The sequence below is a fragment of the Xenopus laevis genome, chromosome 3S (genome assembly GCF_017654675.1).
Source record: "Xenopus laevis strain J_2021 chromosome 3S, Xenopus_laevis_v10.1, whole genome shotgun sequence".
Lineage (NCBI taxonomy): Eukaryota > Metazoa > Chordata > Amphibia > Anura > Pipidae > Xenopus > Xenopus laevis.
Genome location: NC_054376.1, coordinates 4,099,906 through 4,119,154, shown reverse-complemented (window position 1 = coordinate 4,119,154; position 19,249 = coordinate 4,099,906). Strand labels below are relative to the sequence as shown.

Here is a 19,249-nt window from a genome sequence, read left to right as displayed (position 1 = left end):
ATATTTGTATTTATACATATGGGAGGAGGAGGTGCCATATTGATTCCCTTAGACAGTACAGTATGAGGGTATAGCTTATTGTGTGCCCAGAACATTCCTTCTCTGTATATTTCTATTTATACATATGGGAGGAGGAGGTGCCATATTGATTCCCTTAGACAGTACAGTATGAGGGTATAGCTTATTGTGTGCCCAGAGCATTCCTTCTCTGTATATTTGTATTTATACATATGGGAGGAGGTGCCATATTGATTCCCTTAGACAGTACAGTATGAGGGTATAGCTTATTGTGTGCCCAGAACATTCCTTCTCTGTATATTTGTATTTATACATATGGGAGGAGGAGGTGCCATATTGATTCCCTTAGACAGTACAGTATGAGGGTATAGCTTATTGTGTGCCCAGAACATTCCTTCTCTGTATATTTGTATTTATACATGTGGGAGCAGGAGGTGCCATATTGATTCCCTTAGACAGTACAGTATGAGGGTATAGCTTATTGTGTGCCCAGAACATTCCTTCTCTGTATATTTGTATTTATACATATGGGAGGAGGGAGGTGCCATATTGATTCCCTTAGACAGTACAGTATGAGGGTATAGCTTATTGTGTGCCCAGAACATTCCTTCTCTGTATATTTGTATTTATACATATGGGAGAAGGGAGGTGCCATATTGATTCCCTTATACTGTCATTAACCTTGATGTGACTGTAGGTGGATGGATCTGTCCATTTCCTGCTCAGCAGTAGTTGGGTTAATAGAATTTACTAATCCGGGGCAGGGGAGCTCAGGATAGATATTGGCCGAGGTTATGAGAAGTGCAAAGTCATAAACGTTGGGGGAATTGTCATGTAAGTAAAGATGAATGGGAATCCAGAGGGGAGGTTGCAGGGGATCAGAAGCAGAAGAATGAATGGAGAGCGGGAGGGAATGATTATGGCTGTAACGTTGGAGGCGGATTGTATGGGCCGAATCGAAAAATGTTATTGCTAATCAATACGGGAGGGAATGAGGTCATAAATTAGTTCATTAAAGCGGTGAGATGGCAAGAATCAAAAAAGGTTGGAGAAGATAGTTTTGTCTGTATCCAAATGTTTCTTAGCTGGTTTGTTCACAATAGTGATTTTGTGATGAATTTCGCGCAAAGCCGAGTGCTGAAAGGTGTAGTTTAACTAGAGCATTGCTATAGAAACTGGTAAAGGAGCAGAGACAGGCAGATATTCTCCCCCCCCCCAAGGGAAATGGAAAAGACCAGATGGTGATTGGATTCCGCTCTCAATCTCCACAATCTGCCGCTTTCTGCGCAGATAAAGGGGAAGGCGGCCGAGGGAGAGAGTCTATCCCACAATGCACTGGGAATGATACATTATTCTCGCATGCTCAAGGGACGCAGGAGGAGTCGCCAATGAAGCTCCTTCATTCCTTATACCATGTGAACATCTATTCTTATTAATTAGTTTTTTTTACAAAATCGGAAATTCATTTGAATTAAAGGATAAGTAAACCTTTAAAATAGGTGAATGTAGAATTGATGAGAGTGCTATTCTAAGCACTTTTGTCATTTACATTCATAATTTATTTTCTTTTTATTCCAAGATATTAAGGGATACATGTGCTGTTAATATGAATGAATTTTGTTCCAACAGCGCCACCTGCTGGTCAGTTTCTGATCAGTCTGACCACCAAGTAGTCAAGGAAGTTGTCAGGAGAAAGAAAGAGGCTGCTCTGATGTTCTTCTGCTTAGGAAAACAATTAGAAACCTTTCTCACATCTTTCCTAAGCAGAAGAACATCAGAGCAGCCTCTTTCTTTCTCCTGACAACTTCCTTGACTACTTGGTGGTCAGACTGGTCAGAAACTGACCAGCAGGTGGCGCTGTTGGAACAAAATTCATTCATATTAACAGCACATGTATCCCTTAATATCTTGGAATAAAAAGAAAATAAATTACAAAAGTGCTTAGAATAGCATCCTCATCAATTTTACGTTCACTTGTTTTAAAAGTTTACTTATCCTTTAAGGTTAGAATTAGATAAAAGTTGGCCGCCACCATGTCACCACTTATGACTGCAATTGCAGTCACGCAAAAATGGACGCAGTTGTTGCTTTCATTGACGCTATCCACAAGGTACTTGTGGACTCGCTCCTTGCAAAAAACGGGCCTAAAATATTAAAAGAATTGGGGCTCACTGGGGAAAACTGCCTCAGCATAGCAACCAATCAGAAATGAACTTGCTAAAGTAAATACCTTATTGGTTGCCATCCGTTACTGAACTGAGGACGTGTTTGCCCAGAGTTGGTTTATCCTCTGAACTTCACTTAAAATTAGTAGGGATGCACCGAATCCACTATTTTGGATTCGGACAACCCCCCGAATCCTTTGCGAAATATTCAGCCGAATACCGAATCGATTTTGGAGCGAGTTCCCTCCCAGCACCTAATTTGCATATGCAAATTAGGATTTGGATTCTGTTCGGCTGGGCAGAAGGATTCGGCATGGTGCATCCCTAGAAATTAGTTCCATAGGTTGAGAATAATGAAGATTTAGAGACAATCAGCCGCCCCACCCAAAAAATACTTACCTCACTCTGGATATAAACATATATCATTTTAACCTCTCCAAAATTTCTATTGGCCACCTCCCCGAATAAATATTTCAGCCACCTCCCCTTATTTGCTTATTGGGCCAATTCTATATGTATTATTAGAAAGGGCGGGGGCCCAGTGGTCTTAAATCAAAGCTCTCAATTGAGTGTCCTCACTGTATCTGCAGAACGACCCCCTTTAACCCACAGTGACCCAGTCGGAGCCAATGTGTCCTCTTCGGTGTCTCTGTCCATTAGGAACTGACAGTGGCCACATGTCACCCCAAGCCACGTTTGACAGTTGTCATGGTCACGGGATATTTGATTTGTTCTTTTATGGCGAGCGGTGATCATGTCTCCTGCTCTACAAAACCAGAAGCTCTTCTACTAACTGAGCAGAACATTTCAGCCAATGGGTGACAGAGGGAAAAGACAACAATAATAAAGTAAAACTGTTTTTGTTGGGAAAAACTGACTCAAGTTTGGGACTTTACAATTAATGAGATAAAATATATTTATATATCTGGCACGTCTGTCTACCACCAACCCACCCTAGTCTTGCCTCCTTCCCAACACTAGATCCTTTATACCAATAAGCCCCAGAACTATGGGGATCTGTCACTGGTTGACCATATTTTATTGGAACAGTCTAGGTTCTCAGACCCAAAATAGATGAGATCTCCAAATATTGCAAAATGGGGCTTCACGTGGATCAGGGACATATCTGGATGTGGGTTATCTAAGGGGGGTGTGGTTTGGCCTAAACTATAGGCTGGGACAATTTTTTATTTCAAGCCTCTCTTTGAAGGTCCTACATTTGGAAAGGGGCTTTCTCATCACGTAAACGTCAGTCAATGTAGTTTGAATATCTAGGTCCTATATCTAGGACATGAGTTAAGTGTTACCCTAAAAGACCTTCAAGATGGTCTTCCAGGTGTATCTTGGAGAACAAATAGGCCTTTTCCCCAGATCTCATCCTAACTGGCCTTCAAGCTGAACCACTGCCCCAGGCCAACTTCTAGCCCTAGTTTAAGGGAGATACATGGTACTGGCAGGATATTTAAGCCAATACACTGGGTAGATTAGAAGGCACATTAAATCCTGGGTTTAAGAGGAGAGCTCATGGTGCCTGGTAGGACAATCCAACCCTGGGAAGATACAACTCTCAAAATAAACTGCCCAGAGAAGGATAACTGAGATGATTCTTGGTTTAAATAACAGCATATTAGGACCTTCAAATAGAATGAGAGATATTTAATTATAGGGAGGGGCTTAAGAGACTACAGGGGAGAGCTAGGGAAGAGGCGGCTCAACATAAAGTGCAAGGAAAAGAACAGAAAGGGGAAAAATAAATTGAGTCTCTCATGACTCAAATATACACAGGACAGATATAAAGCAATAAAGGGCACTGTGTAAGGGATTCAACCCATATGTATAAATTCAAATATACAGAGAAGGAATGTTCTGGGCACACAATAAGCTATACCCTCATACTGTACTGTCTAAGGGAATCAATATGGCACCTCCCTCCTCCCATATGTATAAATACAAATATACAGAGAAGGAGTGTTCTGGGCACACAATAAGCTATACCCTCATACTGTACTGTCTAAGGGAATCAATATGGCAACTCCCTCCTACCATATGTATAAATACAAATATACAGAGAAGGAATGCTCTGGGCAAACCGTAAACTATACCCTCATACTAAATCAAGGTCAAATGGATGGAAGACATACCCTACCACCCATATAAAGCTTCTACTCCTATAAAATAGATCACAGAAAGGGTTACTATTGAGAGACAAGTGAGTGCTTCTCCCTTGTGAGTGGAGCTGACGCTCTCCTTCCCTGCGATAACTCCGGCCATTCCACTTGGAAGGCTTCATTACTCTGTACTTTCCGGCTCCCTAGTGAAGTTCTATGATGGATTTCAATTTCCTGCCATCCAAGAACAAATCTGGGCTAGAGAGGTCACTCTGCGTGCGCCGAGGAGGGGGCCCGATGTTCCGACTCCAGCTACGGAGAAGTGGCAGCTCCAGGCAGATAAAACTGCAGCTCATTTCTTTTCGGGTTCCCCTATTCGGGGGAGGGGGGATAGTGGGGCCCATTGCAGTTATTACATGTCGGTGCAGAAGCAGGTATGAGCGAAACGCATTGGGAATGTTGATGGTATCATCCCACCTTTATTTGTTTTTAATCTTATGGCGCAGAGGCTGGGGAGGCGGATAAATTGACAATTACAACCGCTGAAGATTTAATCAGGGTTATATATTTCATAGAGGCGCTCAGAAATGTATGGGGGTCGCCCAGTAATTAACTTTATCCCATTTAACATGGCTCGTGCCGCAGCAATTTATACTCTAGTACTGCCGGCTTTTTATAGCCAATGACATACAGCCCTTGGCACTCTTAAAGGAGAACTATCCTCCCATACATTTACATTTTCAGATATGGCAGTTTAACAAGTTTAATTGGGTGTTGAAAGAAAGACACATGCCCATCAAACACCCTGTTGCTCAGATAAGTACTACCCAATGTCTAGCTGGTCCAAAGGAAGGCTGAAAAAAGCCTACTGAGATATTGGCCAATAAGCTATACACTCTTATTGTACTGTCTAAGGGAATCAATATGGCACCTCCCTCCTCCCATATGTATAAATACAAATATACAGCGAAGGAATGTTCTGGGCACACAATAAGCTATACCCTCATACTGTACTGTCTAAGGGAATCAATATGGCACCTCCCTCCTCCCATATGTATAAATACAAATATACAGCGAAGGAATGTTCTGGGCACACAATGAGCTATACCCTCATACTGTACTGTCTAAGGAAATCAATATGGCACCTCCCTCCTCCCATATGTATAAATACAAATATACAGAGAAGGAATGTTCTGGGCACACAATAAGCTATACCCTCATACTGTACTGTCTAAGGGAATCAATATGGCACCTCCCTCCTCCCATATGTATAAATACAAATATACAGCGAAGGAATGTTCTGGGCACACAATAAGCTATACCCTCATACTGTACTGTCTAAGGAAATCAATATGGCACCTCCCTCCTCCCATATGTATAAATACAAATATACAGAGAAGGAATGTTCTGGGCACACAATAAGCTATACCCTCATACTGTACTGTCTAAGGGAATCAATATGGCACCTCCCTCCTCCCATATGTATAAATACAAATATACAGCGAAGGAATGTTCTGGGCACACAATAAGCTATACCCTCATACTGTACTGTCTAAGGAAATCAATATGGCACCTCCCTCCTCCCATATGTATAAATACAAATATACAGAGAAGGAATGTTCTGGGCACACAATAAGCTATACCCTCATACTGTACTGTCTAAGGGAATCAATATGGCACCTCCCTCCTCCCATATGTATAAATACAAATATACAGAGAAGGAATGCTCTGGGCCTGCAACTCTCAGAAAGGTCACTAAAATTACTTTGTTGCTTTCTTGACAGACCTTGTTACATAGTTACATAATTAAATGAATGATGTTTTGTTGCAATGGCTTATAAGTCAGAACTTCCATCATTGTGCATCTATGCTTCTTCAGCCTCAGTATTTTCCCATTAAGCAGCTGGCCTCTGAGAGAACCTCTGTAAGCTCTAAAAAAAAAAAAAAACTACATCATGTAATATTTTCATGTCGGTGAAAAAATGTGAAAATGAGATATAACTCCATTCACACGGCTCATTAAAGCCATGTCCGTGCTGTAAATGGACTACAGAAACCATAGCAAGAGTCGGAATATTGTCAACATTTTTTAGAGCGTTAGAGACCTTGAGGATTGCAACTCCTCTGTGTTTATAGGGGGATCCAAGATGGGCTTTCAGGCAGGTCTCCCTTAGCTCATAACAAGGTTACAGATATATAGAAACATTGGGGTAACAGTCACCCTGCTATAGTTCCAGGGGTACCCAGGGTACAAATAAGCACTCACCCCAAATCTCCCCCTAACTGGTCTTCAGACTGGGACCCCTTAGCTCATAACAAGGTTACAGATATATAGAAACATTGGGGTAACAGTCACCCTGCTATAGTTCCAGGGGTACTCAGGGTACAAATAAGCACTCACCCCAAATCTCCCCCTAACTGACCTTCAGACTGGGCCCCTTAGCTCATAACAAGGTTACAGATATATAGAAACATTGGGTAACAGTCACCCTGCTATAGTTCCAGGGGTACTCAGGGTACAAATAAGCACTCACCCCAAATCTCCCCCTAACTGACCTTCAGACTGGGCCCCCTTAGCTCATAACAAGGTTACAGATATATAGAAACATTGGGGTGTCACCCTGCTATAGTTCCAGGGGTACCCAGGGTACAAATAAACACTCACCCCAAATCTCCTCCTAACTGACCTTCAGACTGGGCCCCTTAGCACATAACAAGGTTACAGATATATAGAAACATTGGGGTGTCACCCTGCTATAGTTCCAGGGGTACCCAGGGTACAAACAAGCACTCACCCCAAATCTCCCCGTAACTGATCTTCAGACTGGGCCCCCTTAGCTCATAACAAGGTTACAGATATATAGAAACATTGGGGTGTTACCCTGCTATAGTTCCAGGGGTACCCAGGGTACAAATAAGCACTCACCCCAAATCTCCCCCTAACTGACCTTCAGACTGGGCCCCTTAGCTCATAACAAGGTTACAGATATATAGAAACATTGGGGTAACAGTCACCCTGCTATAGTTCCAGGGGTACCCAGGGTACAAATAAGCACTCACCCCAAATCTCCCCCTAACTGCCCTACTGTCTCCATCTTGCCCTGCTGCCGCCATCTTGCCCTACTGTTACCAACTTGCCCTCCCGTCTTCTTTTTTGTCCTTTTGGTTCCATTATGTACTACTGTCTCAATCATATATATAAAATATATGTGGAGCATATCCGATGTTCTCTGCGCCACTGCATATGAATTGTATATGGACGTTTCTTCTTTATTTATGTGTAGTTATGCCTTGGTGCCCGTGTTGTTATGGTTATTAGCACTATACAAATAGAGACCTGCTTACATAGACAGAAGGTTAACTAGTCTCCTTTTCCATCGCATATTTTACGAGACGCTTGATAAACACAGCAAAGCCGCAATCACACGAATCCTAAACATGATTTTTATAATTAACAAGATGGAGATGAAAGGGGAGCCATGATGGCATGGCATTTTCTTCCAGAATAATATACATATAAGGTATATACAACACCAATCAACCCCATTCTGCCCTTTATTATTTTATCTCAACAAAATGTGGGCGCCGGCATTTAAAGGAGGACTCAAAACCCAATTTAGTGTTGTCTGGTGTTGGAAGGTTGTACTGTGTTTTGATTGTTGAAAATGAGTAAGGCTGGAGGTGTCCTGACCTCTTACCCCCTGCCTGAATAAACCAGGGGGTGTTGTTGGCCAAGACAACAGTATCCATTTTAGTCCTTATAGTCAATGGTGTTGGATTGGAGAGTGAGAGGCCACCAGTAACACTGGCAAACCATACAAGGATTATTGCACCTGTAACACATGGATAAACTGTGCTCAGCACTGGTGTAAGGGGCAGAAGAAGGTGTTAATTGCAGGTCTCACAACCAATTGCAGGCTCCCCAGTATGGTCACCATCATGAGGCTTCTTCTGTAAAGATCATGGCCATGACTTTGTGTATTCAGCACATTTTTGTTTCATTGGGGCTTTATTCTACTTGTTACTCCACTGCCCTGAAGGCCCATTGACTGATGGGAATTATAAATACACAACACTTAGAGGGAAGACCATGCTCCCCAGCTGGTGTACTCTGAAGGGTGGATTTCAGATAATGCAAACGTGCAGCCCATCTCAAGCCCTGCCTGTATGAAAGAATGGACCATTCTGGGTGCTTTGTTGCTGCTTAAAGCTCAAACTCTCACCATCTCCCAGATGCTTGTAGCCGCTAAAAGGATTTTATGTTACAATGAAAACTTGGCTTAAAAAATACATGTTTCTAGCTTGGAAAATGGGAAGAGAAAAAGTACGAGGAAAACAGAAAGCACACTAGGGTATCTGCCATAGCATTCCTTCAAGAGTGATGTGGCCTTCATCAGCCCATAAGAAAGGTTTCATTACTTGCTTGTCCAGTATTATTTATACCGCAGCAACGGCGGTGCATCCCGGCCCCAGGCGGACTATAATTGGAAAGGTGCGTTTAGAGAAATACGCAGACAGCAGCCATAATGTCCACATTTAAATTATTGGGGGCAAATAGATTGTATGCCCTCGCCTCAATGCTGTTCTCTGAGATAATTATCCATAGCAATAAGAGCAGATAGAGTTCAGGCAATGCATCAAGATCAGGAGCCCAACATAAAGGGGAAGATTTCAGTTAGATAAGGAAGTAGATCAAGATGGTGACATTGGGGTAGAAGTCAAAAGTGGGACAAGATAGTGAGGTTAGATGGCAAGAGTAAAATGTTGCATCCAGGACAAGAAAGAAACAAGGCAAGGTGGAGGCAGCTGGGCAAGATGGGAGACAGTAGGACAATATGGAGATAGTAAGGCAAGATGGAAACAGTAGGGCAAGATAGAGACTGTTTGGCAAGATGGAAACAGTAGCACAAAACAGTAGGACAAGATGGACAAGATTGAGACAGTGGGGACAGCAGGATATGATGGTGATAGTAGGGCAAGATGGAGATAGAACAAGATGGAGATAGTAGAACAAGATGGAGATAGTAGAACATGATGGAGACAATAGGGCAAGATGGAGACAGAAGGGCAAGATGGAGACAGTAGGGCAAGGTAGTGGCAGTAGGGCATCACAGGGAAGGTAGATTAAGATAGTGACAGTAGGGAAAGAGGGCAATACGTAAAATAGAGAAATCAATCAGTACTACATTAACATCAGTACTACCCAACCAGTATTATATCAACATTAGTACTACCCAATCTACACCCCTGCCCTAGAAGCAAAAAATAAATAGTTCAATAGAATTTTGGAAATTTGGCATTTCTGTGCTGAAATAATAAGATTTGATGTTCCTTCTATATTAATGGAATGGATTTTCTTAAAATCCAAGTAAACAGCCACCTAATGTGTGAAACCATAATGCAGTGATAAAACCACATTAACAGCTGTTAATTATATTCTGTAATGAGCAATGAAAGACTTGCATTAAAGGCAGCACATTCTGTTTTTTAATATCACGCTTCATCTAGTCAGTGGGAGCCTCATTACTATGCTAAGGAATGGACTGACCAGGGTAGAACATGAAGCGGCCATGTTTTCCCTCTGATGTCACAGTTAGCAGGAAGCTTTTAGAAGAGACGTCTATGGGCAGAGCTGTTTGGGTGAGGCTTGGGTGAAAAAATGGACTACAGTCTTGGTTGGGTCAGAGCAGCAGGTGGGTACTGTCAGTGTCGGACTGGAATGCCAAGGGCCCACCAGAAGACCTTATTCTGTGGCCCCACAAGCTATTATTTCTCCTCTCCTCACTCAACCTTTATTCTCTTTTATATCTACTTACTATATTCTTCCATTATTAAGCATTTTTTTCACTTTAAAAATAGGGATATGACCATGAAATATGCTAAAAGGTAAGAAGCAAGATGGCCCACTGACACCTGGGCCCACCGGGAGTTCTCCTGGTATACAAGTGGGCCAGTCCAACACTGGTTACTGTGGGTAAAAATGAATTGCACACTCCCTACTAGTATTCAATTGCCCAACCACCTTAAAACTCTTGATTATCCCAGGCATTGGTCCTTATGTTGAAGGAGAAGAAGGAGGAAAAGAAGGAGAGGAAGAAGAAAATTAAGAAGAAGAAGGAGGAAAAGAAGATGGAGGAGGAGAAGGAGAAGAAGAAAGAGATGAGAAATAAAAAAACAGAGGTAGAAGGCAAAGAAGAACAGTTAAAACAATTAATGCGGAGAAGAGTGGGTCTAATGCCAAGAGAACAAGGCATGACATAAATGGAAACTGGAAAGCAAGGAAGGGTGGACCCATAGCCAACTGCTTTTTTGGAAGGCCCCAGTTCGACACCACCCCACACACATGTATGCCATATTGTAGGCTACAAACATCTAGTTATGCTCAAGGGGATTCAGGCTCACCAGGAACATGTATTCAGGGGACAGCAGACACTTCTTTATAATAGGATGCCCTATCATAAATCCAGCACACCTTGAAGGTTAAATGGACTACAGATTTGGGTAACCCAGAAGCTTAAAACTAGATGTTTCCTTAGGGTCTCTGATGCCATTTTGATGCAAGCTGTGTAGGAACTTACATTGTGCCTGACAACATAAGGGCAGGTGACCTCAGGACATGTTCCCCAAACAGATGTTCTAACCAGAGTTGAACATCATCATTCATGAGGAGAAGCACCTGAATGACTCAGCAAAACTCTCTATTTTTTTTCTTAACGTTGCTGGGCTATCCAGAATTCCCCTGAAATACTGAAGTTGCCAGGGCAACCTGGAGAGTGGTGGTCATCTGACATTTAAAAATGCCTGGTTTAAGTCACCTTCTGAAGCAAAGTACAGCTGCCAAATGCTCAATGGATAGAGGAATTGCCATGATGTGCCCGTTAGTTACAGTAAATGCCACCTTAATATCTTTAACTATAATTAGGTATTATTTCTGGTTATAAAATGAAAGAAAAGATTGGAAGGTTGCTATGGTAATAGTAAAATGTATCAGTAAATTCATCCCACTACCTTTTCCTCAATTAATTGTCCTCTCTTACTCCCACTAATTTACCCACATGAACCCTCCGTTCTCCCACCCTTTTCTTATGCAGTTTTAATTGTATCTCTACCAGTGGTTTCCAAAATAAAGGACTGGCCTTCACCGAGGAAGTTTGAGAGCAGAAGCTTCGGAACCCAACCTGAAGACCAGTTACGTGAAAGTGGGGAACAAATTCGTGTTTGCTTTCCCAGACACTCCTAAAAGCCCGTCCTAAAGGTTGTTTGCCTAAAACCTTAGCTGTTCTTGGAACTATGGCAGAACTACTGGTAATGTTTTTGTTATGGCCCCTTTGCCACTTTTTATGACAAGACAGGCCCTGCGTTCAAGGGGGTCACTTTTTATGGCAAGCGGGGTCCTGACCAAATTATGGCTGCAAAGGAGTCATGAAATGAAAATTGTGACCCACATTCCTACCACCAACAGTCCCCACACACCCTTTTCATTTATTACTCATGCCCTAAGACTTCTCTTTTACTCACACTTCATTATCTTCTACTTCTTTCTACATAATCTTCTTGCCACCACACATTCCAAATCTGACCTGTCCTTCCTCTGACTGACAGTGGCCTCATGTTCTCTTCTCCTCTCCACCTATCTCTCATGCCCCAAGCTTCCATTCTCTCTCTCCACCCAGATTAGCTGCTCATTTCTCAGCCCTTGTTCCCTCCTTGCCTGTACGATCCATTTACCCACACTAATCATGGCCTCTTACCTGTAACAGTCCTCTTCTTTCTCTTTAGCACACCTCTTCTCCTACTTCTCAGTTCCAACATATTATCTTTCCTTGGACTTCTGTATGGTTGAGTGGCTCACATTTTTCCAGCCCACAACTGACCCTAACTTGAAATCTCTCCACCCATGCCCCACTCAAGTCCTCATCCAGTTTATGGCCAAGAATTGAGCAGACTACCTTGGAGGCCATCTCTGTGAGTGGGTGGGATTGAAGCAAAGATATCACCGCAGGGTATTTGGCTTCTCACCAAAGCTGAGAAGACTTTGTTCACCGACTCCCAGAACCCCGAAATGCATTTTTACCTCCCCAACTCTCACCTTGCTTCCAACAGAGCCTGAAAATGATGGGCACTATGGCTTTACGGCTTGTTAAGGCAGTAGTAAATTACAAGATGAGCAGTGAATAAGTAAATGCTCTCAATCTGAATATACTGTATAGTATTAATGTATTCAATGGTAACAGTGGGAAACTGCGCCCTTACCTGTGGCACTGTGCGCTAGCTGAGGCGCTAATGAGTGCAACCTCTGCAGGCAGTCATTCATATACACTACAGGCGCCCATCTGAGTTGTATACCAAGTAGAAATTGTCAAGATACAATATTTTAGATAGTGTGGGAATAAAGCACATGCAATAAAAATAAAACTCCCGTTTTATGATCTGGGAAACTGCACAACGACATTATTAAGCTAATTTACCCCTGTATTCCAATGCCTGTTCTCATCATTCTCTTAGTCATATCTTTGTGTAAGCAACTTCTAAACTGGAGGCATTACACGAATTTATAACCATCTGCAAGAAGACTCACTGGGTTAAACCAACCTGTAGTCTATCAGAGAACTTCCAGGGCTAGACCAAGCCATAGCCAGTATAAGAACACCAACCAATACCAGCTATACCAACTGGAAGCAGCTCAGATCATTAGAACACCAACTGGACTTGACCATCTTGTAGTCAATTAGATACTCACAGGGCTGGACAAACCAGTATCCATTATGGATTAGGGTTGTCACCTGTCCGGGGGGAAAACTGCCTGTCTAGATTTTCAAATCAGGAAATCCAGACAGGGCTTTAATTTGAATGGTACAGATATCAGCCAATCGCGATCACCACTTCATAACCCCACCTCCCCAATGACACAAGCACACTCTAGACTGCCACCAGTACCGCCCTATGGCATCATCTATGCACCCCCAACATCACCAGGACAACCCTTGACGTCACCAGGCTCACATTCGCCCAGTTTGCCACTCAGCAGAAGTCAACCCTATTATGGACACCTAGAGGTTTTGATTGGCCAATAGCCAGTTAGAATAACCTGTAGCCAATCAGTGCATTAGAACTCTCACAGGGCTAGACTAACCAACATTAGAACAGTTTTTGGAATAGTCTATCCGGTAGCCAAGTTGAATATTAGAACACTAAGAGGGATAGACTATTCGCTAGCCAATATCAACACAGCTAGACCAACCTGAAACCAATCAGAACATGAGAACCCTCACCAAGCAAAACCAACCTGTAACCAGGTAATCAGAGTATTAGAACAATCATAGGCATCAGAACACGTACTGGACAGGAGCATCTTGTAGACAAATAGAGGCCATGTGTCAGAGGGGGGGCTTGTGAGGCCTCAAGGTCTATTTCATGGGCCCCAAAAGGGTAAGGGCTTGAAAGGTGAGTTGGTTGGGGGGTTCAGGCAACTCATGGGTCTAATGGGGAATGGCTGAGCAGATAGGGGGTGTGACTGAGAATAGACATTTTTTGTTTAGGAGCCCAGATAGTTGGTGGACTAATAATAGGGGTCCCTTGGTTGGCTAGGGCCTGCTAACTAATATGGAGCCCCATGATTTTAGGTGTCAGTCTTGAGTATAATGTCAGGCCCTTCCACTTTCAGGTGGGCAAGGCTATATGGGGTCCTGGTGGCTCTTTCTCAAAGTCCTCTGCATTGGTCACAGGGTGGCATGGAGGCCTTGCAGACCAACTGAGCTGTTTTTCTTTCCTTTCCCAGTGCCTCCCTCCTGCATCTGCTAATAAAATGGACCTAATTATCCATTCATTACTTTTTCCAGCACAGCATACACAACCCCACCACAACATGCCCACCTACCCTTTCCCGAGGAGTTTGCTGAGCGAGTCGGGGGCTCTCAATTTGCTGTCCGTGTTAAAAAAACTGCAAGTGCCATTGATCTTCCAGCTAAGCAGAAATCACGGGGCCCAGTGCCTCTGCCAAGGGATCTGCGGCTGCACTTGTGTCATTTCTAATTGAAGGCGAATTGCTGGGGTGGGAGAAGCGGTGCCAGTCTGTGAGGGACGGGAGCCAGACACCCAGGCACAAATGCGCCCATTTCATTTGTCACTTGGCTGTAGGGAAGGTGTTACATTGCATTTGCTGGCACCCTGCAGCCATTACAATATCTATATATAGCTCTCTGGGTTTTATTTTGCCTCTCTGAAGCAGGGATGGTGAGTAGGCCGCTCTCCCTTGCACTGCGAACTACAGCTCCCATAAGCCACAGCAAGATGGACTTTCTCTAAGGTTTCTCAAAAGGCAACATAAAGGTTACTAAAGGATAAGTAAACCTTTAAAATAAGTAAATGTAAGATTGATAAGAGTGTTATTCTAAGCACTTTTGTCATTTACATTCATTATCTATTTTCTTTTTATTCCAAGATATTAAGGGATACATGTGCTGTTAATATGAATGAATTTTGTTCCAACAGCGCCACCTGCTGGTCAGTTTCCCACCAGTCTGACCACCAAGTAGTCAAGGAAGTTGTCAGGAGAAAGAAAGAGGCTGCTCTGATGTTCTTCTGCTTAGGAAAACAATTAGAAACCTTTCTCAAATCTTTCCTAAGCAGAAGAACATCAGAGCAGCCTCTTTCTTTCTCCTGACAACTTCCTTGACTACTTGGTGGTCAGACTGGTGGGAAACTGACCAGCAGGTGGCGCTGTTGGAACAAAATTCATTCATATTAACAGCACATGTATCCCTTAATATCTTGGAATAAAAAGAAAATAAACAATGAAAGTAAAGACAAAAGTGCTTAGAATTGCACTCTCATCAATTTTACATTTACTTATTTTAAAGGTTTACTTATCCTTTAAAGCTATTTAGGCTATTCGTCCTATGTCTAGACTGCAATTAAAAATGCCATCTTGACCGACAGGGGTCACTGACCCCCCAAATCATTAACAAAGCAGCTATATTACATATATAACAATTAAAGGTTTTATTTTTATTTATTATTGCTTATCTTTAATTTCAGATCCTCTCTCCATTCCTCTTTCATTCTGACTGCTGAACCACTGCCTTGTTGCTATGGTAATGAAGCCCTAGCAACTGGATAGCAATTGACATTCCAAGCCTGAGTGATGCAGGACAATAAAAAAATTCTTGCCCACCTAAAAATGAAGAGCTTAATTTCTCCTTTAAATAACCAAATTTTTTTGTTACTACAAATCATGCCATTTTAAAGTCCAAATTAAAACCCACTACAACATTCCCCTATTTCGCCACTGAGAAATGATTTGAGTCAGTGAGTGGGAAGCGAAATATCTCGTTAACAGGAGACATCTGTACATTTACCGTGGAATTAGTTACTTAATTATGTCAGTCAACTGTATTTTCCCTAGGGCTCAACCTGTGCATTGACCCAATACTCCGGCGGGTGAGCAAGTCCCGGATTCTTAGCTTAACCCCCCCACCCCGAGCTCCTGCAGGAATTGGATCCCTGAACTATGATTTGCTTCCTAGAGCTCTGAGCCTACAGAAGGGATACTAACTAGTCTGTCTGTATCTCAGGCCATAATTGTGGGACTGCAGGATTTGGAAGAAAGAAAAAAGGAAAGGAAAAAAGGAAGCAAGAAGAAAGGAAAGTGAGAAAGAACGAAAGAAAGAACATGAGAAAGAAAGAAAGTGAGAGACGGTGTAAAAGAAACAAACAACAAAAGAAAAATAGAAAGGAGATAGAAAGAGACAAGAAAGAGAACGAAAGAGAGAGACATAGAGAAAAAAGAAAGAGATAAAGAAAGACAGAGAGAGGATACTAACTAGGCTTTCAGTATCTAAGGCTCTAACTGTGGGACTGCAGGATTTAGAAAGAAGCAAGAAAGAAAGAAAGAAAGAAAGAAAGAAAGAAAGAAAGAAAGAAAGAAAGAAAGAAAGAAAGAAAGAAAGAAAGAAAGAAAGAACATAAGAAAGTGAGAAAGAAAGCGAGAGATAGAGAGAGAGACAGAGTGAGAGAAACAAACAATGAAAGAAAGAAAGAGAAAGAAAGAAAGAAAGAAAGAAAACATCAAAAAGATCTGCTCAATTATTCTTCAGTTCAAATTCACAGAGGACAGAAAGCCGACTTCAAACCAGTCTCCAGGTCTCAGAGCAAAGCAATAGCTGGGCCTGAGATATTTCTCTCCAGTGCAGAGAAGGAAAAGGTTTAATAAACAAAACTCAAGGCATGTGACTGGTTATTCCCAGCAGCCTCAGTGCAGACAACAATGATGTGACTGGTTATTCCCAACAGCCTCAGTGCAGACAACAATGATGTGACTGGTTATTCCCAGCAGCCTCAGTGCAGACAACAATAATGTGACTGGTTATTCCCAGCAGCCTCAGTGCAGACAACAATAATGTGACTGGTTATTCCCAGCAGCCTCAGTGCAGACAACAATGATGTGACTGGTTATTCCCAGCAGCCTCAGTGCAGACAACAATAATGTGACTGGTTATTCCCAGCAGCCTCAGTGCAGACAACAATGACGTGACTGGTTATTCCCAGCAGCCTCAGTGCAGGCAAACATGATGTGACTGGTTATTCCCAGCAGCCTCAGTGCAGACAACAATGATGTGACTGGTTATTCCCAGCAGCCTCAGTGCAGACAACAATGATGTGACTGGTTATTCCCAGCAGCCTCAGTGCAGGCAAACATAATGTGCACTGCTCCCCATCTTCTGAGACTCGGGAACCTTCATGTAACAATGTTCAATGTTTCACAGCCTCCAACTGGCTCCTGGCTCCGGTTGCTCCTATATGTACAGTATATTTATAGAATAATCATTTGGGTGGGTTGAAAAAGGACAACTGTCCATCAGACTTGGCCCTTTCAGTGTATCTCCCAGCAGCTCTAATCCTCATACATTAATGATTAAAGGAAAGAAATCAAATGACTTTATATGACTATGACTGTATAAAAGACAAGCATGTTATCCTTGGCTCTTGTGCATTTTCTACATCATATACATGTGATACTTGTTACTAAATTCATCAGTAACCTGGTATTTTCCCACTTAATGTATCATGGCTTTATTGAAACCATCTCCTACATCCGCCAGTATAGTTTTTCAGGGAGAGAAAGGCACAACTTTCCAGTTCTCACTATAAAAGGCCCTTTCAGATCTCAATGGGTTCCCTTGTGTTCCTTGGAGGATCTACTGTAAGGTCCAAACATAATTACTATATTCCCCTTTAGGCTTCTCTTCTTCAACGATTCCAACTTACCAACCTTTCCTCCTAACTGAGCTTTTACTTTATAAGTTTAAGGTAGCCATACATGCAGAGATCCACTCATTGGGCAAGGTTGCCAAACAAGACGTTCTCTCACCAATACACCCACCTTGAGTTGGGCGAGAATACAGGCGGTCAGACAGAGGACCACACCAACAAACCGATGCAGTATTATCCACAACACGGGATTTCATTGGCCTAACCATCATATTATCAGGTTACTCCTGGACACTGGTAATCAAGGAGATGCTCTCCAAGTAAATAACCCGCAGATTGGGAACTTGTTCTGGCAGGAACAGCGAGACACGGAATACGCTAGAATCTAATTTCACTTCTAAAGAAAGTTCCATAATTGAAGGTGACAGTAGAGGTTACCCAAACTAAACACCGCTGATAAACAGGAACGGCATCCACGGACTGACCAAATGTACCATTTCATGAGCACAAACGATACACCGGAGTACAAACACTTAATAGCTTATTATCTCAGCCAATCACTCATAAAAACCCACGTGTCAACAGGGACAAATAAAGGTATGAGGATTGTCCACATCCATCAACATGAAGACTTGGGGAAGTACCATCACGGGCAATGAATTGTTGCATGCTTCGCTAATCTCCCCGCTGTCTGCGAGTGGGAAATAAAGAATGGCAAATGATAAGAGGCAGAGCCACCAGAACAATGAGGGGAATTTAGGATGCAAAGCAAGTTACAAAAAAAATGTAATTAATGGAGGAGAGAGAGCTAAGGGAAATCAGACAAGTTCAATGACAATCTTTATTTCACATGAAGGGGCATTCAATGGGAGGGTCATTGGGACATGCATCAGTCAATACCGATACAACTGAACTGCGACACAGGCGCTGCATTAATAGGTGCAACAGCACTCAGTTTGGAATGGAAGGCCTGAGTGGTGCAGAGTGCAACAATAAAGGAGAAGTGCAAGAAGTGCATTTGGACGCAAGTGATGAAAGTGGTGTTATGTGCAGCATGAGCATTATTGTCTACTAATGGTCACGTGTTCCAACATTTACTGGTGGTCACTTGTCCCAAAAACAGTCAGTCCACTGATGGTCACTTGTCCCAAAAACAGCCAGTCTACTGATGGTCACTTGTCCCAAAAACAGTCAGTCTATTTGTGGTCACTTGTCCCAAGAACAGCAAGTCTACTGATGGGCACTTGTCCGAACAACAGCCAGTCTACTCATGGCCACTTGTCCCAACAACAGCCAGTCTACTGGTGATCACTTGTCGCAAAAACAGTCAGTCTACTGGTGGTCACTTGTCTCAAGAACAGCCAGTCTACTGATGGCCACTTGTCCCAACAACAGCCAGTCTACTCATGGCCACTTGTCCCAACAACAGCCAATCCACTGATGGTCACTTGTCCCAACAACAACCAGTCTACTGATGGTCACTTGTCCTAACAACAGCCAGTTTTTGATGGCCATTTGTCCCAACAACAGCCAGTCTACTGATGGTCACTTGTCCTAACAACAGCCAGTCTACTCATGGCCACTTGTCCCAACAACAGTCAGTCTACTGATGGTCACTTGTCCTAACAACAGCCAGTTTTTGATGGCCATTTGTCCCAACAACAGCCAGTCTACTGATGGTCACTTGTCCTAACAACAGCCAGTATACTGATGGCCACTTGTACCAAAAACAGTCAGTCTACTGGTGGT

The 19,249-nt window shown here is 42.7% G+C and overlaps 1 protein-coding gene across 2 annotated transcripts in view; it reads right to left on the bottom strand.

Moving 5' to 3' along the window:
- LOC108712551 (LARGE xylosyl- and glucuronyltransferase 1) overlaps positions 1-19,249 on the bottom strand; it is a 190,200-nt gene that overhangs the window by 155,585 nt on the left and 15,366 nt on the right. Inside the window, exon 1 of one of the 2 annotated variants that reach the window (XM_041587895.1) lies at positions 14,169-14,297. The exons of the other annotated variant lie outside the window; for it this stretch is intronic. The gene's annotated coding sequence lies outside the window, so the exon portion shown is untranslated. Of the gene's footprint in view, positions 1-14,168; positions 14,298-19,249 lie in introns of those variants that run through there. 2 annotated transcript variants of the gene reach the window in all.